The sequence below is a fragment of the Trachinotus anak genome, unplaced genomic scaffold (assembly GCF_046630095.1).
Source record: "Trachinotus anak isolate AG129_WGS33_773 ecotype Australia unplaced genomic scaffold, CSIRO_AGI_Tana_v1 ptg000026l, whole genome shotgun sequence".
Classification (NCBI taxonomy): domain Eukaryota; kingdom Metazoa; phylum Chordata; class Actinopteri; order Carangiformes; family Carangidae; genus Trachinotus; species Trachinotus anak.
The window spans coordinates 6,177,501-6,183,139 of NW_027273877.1; positions in this window are offsets into that span (position 1 = coordinate 6,177,501).

The window sequence follows — 5,639 nt, forward strand, 5'->3', positions numbered from 1 at the left end:
ATGCTGGTGAAGGATTGTATATTTTCCACCCCCACACATTTTTGAGCACTACCCCTACCATTACCTATGTAAATGACTCGGGCTCAGACAGGCGGTTTACAGAGCCACCTCTCCTACATCATGACTAAATGAGTGCTTTTATATGCACGCAGGATACCAGATCCTGCTGCTGAGGTTTAGGAATATCTGTTTATGCGCATCTTTATATCTATACATGTCCACGTATGCATGAATGAGCATGTAGCACACATGAAATGTTACAACATGGTTCAAAAGAATTGACCACCGGTCTTTAGATGCATCAATAATGCAGGTTAATACATATGAGCCTGTAACAGCTATTGTACTGGTGTGATCAATAATGTGCATATGCGCTTTTGTGCTAATATAAACAACAATATATGTGGCAACAACATACTCTGGCTCACTACGCCAGTAAAGGAGCAAACCACTGATTTTTCACATGAAATTCGGTTCACTACTACTCAGCCTGTACTAACAGATCTGAATGGTGCTCTCCAAAGTTAAAAAGATAATAATCCTGACGACATCACTATGACATCGTCGGGTTATTTCGGGTGACTTTGGCTTTGGATACAAAACTTTTACAAACTGGAGATGTGGGGTTTTAATCAAGTGGCCGTATAGGAGGCAAAAAAAGGTCAAATGAAACATGTTACTGAGTTGCATTTTGGGAAATGTAGGATCCAGTGTATTTGGAGCTTAAGCCGTACTCAGTACTAAAGGTCAGAATATCTCGGCCTCTGCTCCTTCAGTTTTGTGTTGTTGTGTTTTTTTTTGGTCCAGATGCCCTGTAGTCTCTGAACAGCCCCCCCGTCCCTCCCTTTATTTAAAATCTTTGATTTCACAGTCTTGATGAACAACCTCAGAACACAAGACTGCGTGCTGCACCTCTACAGCTGGAATGAATATACTGTGAAGTTTATGAAGCTCAGGATTTTGTGTTGGAGGAGGCAGGCGATCATTTTCAGTTACATCCAGCGTTTGTTCCAGTCCAGCCTGTCGACTTTTCAGCTGTACCGCACTGTATCATGTGGAACCTGCCTTGTAAGGCAAGCTTTTTACCTCGCAAGCTCAGGTTTGAAGATGAGCTATATTAGTTTGGAAAACATCTACTGAGAGTTTCAGAACAGAGTCTGCCAGTTTATTAATGAAGTAGGTCCAGGTCCAGCCCTGAGGACAGAGCAGGTACAGCTGAGGCCAATATTATTACAAGTGTCACACAGAATCCACAGTGCAAAAACACCAGACGATTAAATTCATCTCCTGCAGCAAGAGCCTGACTGTGATCTCTGTAAGATTAAATATCAGCTCTCTGTGAGAATGACCGTAAGTCCGTCATTTTTGGCTTCCAGCGATGATCAGAGAAAATGTGTTTTTATTTGGTCTTATCAACTGTTGTGTTGTGAAGCAGAATTGGAGGGAAACACGGCATCGGAAAGATCGAAAGCAGAAAACAGAAACACCACAAGTATTTTATTTCGCTGCTCCCCACTTCATCAGCTGTCAGTGTGTCAATGTAGGTGCATTTCAGTGATAAATGGAGGGTTGTACAATCAATGTGTTGGTGTCTGACCCTCTCTCTCTCCTCTTCTGTCTTATTTTGTGGTTTGTCCCGTTTGTCAGACCAACACTTGGAGACACAGCAGCGCACAAGCCATGGGAGTGTGTTTTTCCACGATCCCCTGCAGTCTGAAATCGTTTTCAGCTTGAAAAGCCACCCATGCACCACCAACTACCTGAGGGCTACGGGCTTTTCAGAATCTCTTTGCCTTTATTTACAGTTGTTTACCTTCACCTGCCTAATGCACCGAAACTAAACAGTGACAAAAAGCTCAATGTCACCTGCTCCCTCATTTTTATTAGCATGACGGCGCAGATGTGCTCTAATTAAAGAAAATGAACGTCAATATTATCTCTCTTAAAATTAGTCAACTTTTCTATTAAATTAGGATTAATCATCTGCTTCTGATTCAACCAGTGTTAACCTGCAGCGCCTATCATAGATTTCAATTAAGAATGTAGAAATCATGGCCCCAGCTCTCCTGATTATCCCACGTTAAATATTTAAACTCCAATAAATGGCTTCAGAATCCCAAATAGAAAATGATGAGTTGAAATACATGCAGAGGCTAACAGCCAGAAAAATCTTAAGGACTATAACATTGGGGTTAGGGAACGATGATGGTTACGGTTAAATATTGTAATGTTGGCTTGAAGCATGAAATGAGGCACGTAGATTTCTTTCCCTTCACCTTCATCAAGTGTTTTTCTGGCCAAAACCTCACAACATTTGGGATGAAGGACGCAAACGCCGGCCTACAGTCTCAGAAACCTGTGCTTTGTCACGTCCACCTTCTGAGTTCGAAAAACATGTTGTAAAAGGAATGTCATCCACGCGGCAAAGATTCCTCCAAAACGTTTTTAGCAAAGCAAATAAACAGAGGGTTTTGACTTTAGACGCGAGAGTCAAGATGCTTTGTTGTGTGACTTGATTTGGTCACCCCTCTGGTATAAACACCCACCAGGTAAACTGCAGCTTCCCCCACATATGAGCATTTTTGAAGTGATGCTTGTTGCACTGTGAACGTCTCCTTCTCCCCACAGTGGAGGAGTTCTGTTAGTTACAAGCTACTTTCAGTGGCCATTCTACACAGGTGGGTATAGAAACCACTTTAACTACAAGTACCTCCAATTTTATTATAATTTCACCTCCATCTTTCCCTGTTGAACATCCTTCATCATTGTGTTTTTGCCCAGCAACTCTCAGCTGGCAAATCAACCATCCTCACCTGCTCAACTGTAAATTCGATCCCTGCTCATTAATCACTTCTTCCTGTATTATTACATATTTGAAAATGGAACTTCTCCATTTTTAACATTTGAAAGCTCGGAAAAGCTGTTTGTCTGAGCTCGCTGACATTCGGTCAAAGTGTAGTGCTCTGTTGGACTCAAACCGGTAATTTCTTTGCCATGATTAGATTTAACCCTGCTGATGCCACCGCTGAATCGCCTGCGTCTCTTCTCATCTGATGGCTTCTCTGCCTCACACAGCAGGCAGAACAGGATGAATTTAGTCCACTATTTATAACCCTGTTGCAGTGCAGGTTGTTCAGATTCTCTTAATTTAAAATTAGCTTGAGCCGCTGAGAGATTCAAGCTGAAGTAACGCGCGGCTGCATCAAGCCTGTTCCTTCATCTCTCTTTTTTCTTTATTTGTTATCTCTAAAAACCCCTAGAAAGAGTGCGAGGAAATTTTGGATTTTTCACCATCTTTGGAATCATTTCGGTGCAGAAAAAGAAGTAAAAGTGAGAATTTCTGTTATGTAACAGCATTACAAAAATATGAGCTGTTCACCAAAAGTTACCGGAGGGCCTGTAGCTGCGTTTTCACCCGCTCAGCCAGCTGGTTATGCATATAATGGATGTAACCAGTGCCATTACAAGCTCCCCTGTGGGAATCAGCATGAGTCACAGGTGTTCAGAGCTCTGGCTGAGGATGCTTTGCTGCCCTTCTTAAGACATACGCCCCCCAAAAAAAATCAACTTCAGGTGACACTGAAATGTGGGCTTTGCTTTTAATGGCCCTACTTTGTGTGTAGGCGTGCACACACATGCACACAATTGATGCGTAGGGGTGTGGAGTGGTCAACTGATGAGGCACTGTGGAGGCTGAGAGCTCTGGAGAGTGGTGTGTGGGTTGGAAGCCTCCTCTCCTCGCAGTGAAACACACACACACACACACACACAAAGCTGGGGGAGGTGGAGGCAGCAGAGCTTGCTTCGCCGGCTGTCCATTGATCAGTGGAGAGGTTGGTAGACTTAAAAGATCAGTGTAGAGACTGGTGGAGAGCAGAGAGAGGGATGGAGAGGAGGTTACTGGGGTCCGGTAGGATATGGCAGAGACAGAGAAAAAAAGAGCAGAAGGGAAAAAGCTGGAGAGAGAAAGACAGATAGAAAGAAAGACATCAGGAAAGTGTGTGAAGAGATAGAGATGAGGGCGAGGGGAGAAATAAAGAGGCAGATCACGGCGTCTGGGGTTGCCCTGGGTTTTAACAGTCTGGATAAAGCCTGCTGGTAAGCACTTGATGTTTCTGTGTTTCTGCGTGCGATGTATGTGCACATACCGCCTGGGTGCCCATTTGTATGCCTGTCTGTGCCTCGTGCTGCCCATGCTTCGGTGTTGAGCCACTGCAGAGAGCGAGATGCCAGGCGTTTGTCTCCACAGTGCAGCAGGCAGCAGCAGGAGGAGTACAAATCCTCCAGGCTTCCTTCCACTGCAGACAAAACCATTCAGTCTGTTATCTGTTCAATTAAAAACAGCAGCATGCTCCAGACTGCTGCTGCTGCTGCTGCAGGATTCATTCAGACTGTGTGTGTGTGTGTGTGTATATGTGTGTGTGTGTGTTTGAGAAGGTGTTAGGGTGGGAAAATCACAAACAGACTTGGTTGCGTTTTCAAGTTGTCGGCCGTGAGAAAAAAAGCAGAGTGATATTCTTCAGATGCAGCTTGTGTGTGTGTGTGTGTGTGTGTGTGTGTGCATGAATTGGCATTTCAGTGTTTCCTATGAAATATCAGATTGATGTTATGTAGTAAGATCAACTGACACACTGACTGGTGCCATACACTCTTCCATCACATCCACTCATCCTAAAAAATCAGCACAGAGGACGTGATACATATTTGCTTGGGCTGCAGGCAGTTTTGAAACAACCCAGAAGTAGCCACTGTCGTATCCCTGTCACGGCTCAATCACAAGTTCAATCCCACTTTATGGTATTTCTAGTCTACTACAGTATCATAACCATATGTCTCTGTTTTCTCTCTTTCATATGGGCAGTAGCATTGAATCTTGACTATAATAGCTACAGCTGCAGTCAGTGGTGATGCAGTCAGTTTTATAAACAGATAGGTTCAGCACTACACCATCAGATGACCATCAAAAAGATGTGCATCACAACAAAAACCACCATTCAGACCCACATTTGGAATTTTTAAAATTCGACATTATTTAGTATTTTGTCTGGGAAACAAACGAGCGACTGATCATGCACATGCATTTTGAAAGATTGGGTGAATGTCTAGAGAAAATGCACGGTTTCACTGCTTATTTCTAACTGGCTGAGCTGCTGTAAAATAGCCAATAAAAGCAAAAACCAGAAATGCAGCACCCCTTGTTGCTATTTTATTTGAGCCTTAAAATGCTGTAATGCCAAGAACAAAATGGACATCAATATATCTACAAAAGAAAAAACAATTTTATGAGATTGTATTAATATTTTAGAGACCAAACATCACACAAAACTAACATTTATCATGTAAAATCTAACAGTGCGCTTCTTTTACATGTTGTCTGCCATTGATCATATTTGTCAGTGGAAGTTCTGACTGAAATATCAGCCTATAGAAAGAAGGGATTTCTCCATCTTCCTTCTTCAGTGGACTGACATTGATTTTCTGCACCATTGTCTCTGAGCTCGTCTGCACTTTAAACAGCCACTTGTAGCCTGTTGCGCTCTAAACTACTCCCCGGTTTTGCTACGCTGGGGCCCCCCGGAGGTCCCCGGACCCCAGTTTGTGCACCACAGAGCCAAGGCAGCAGCAGCTGAAGAATCCCC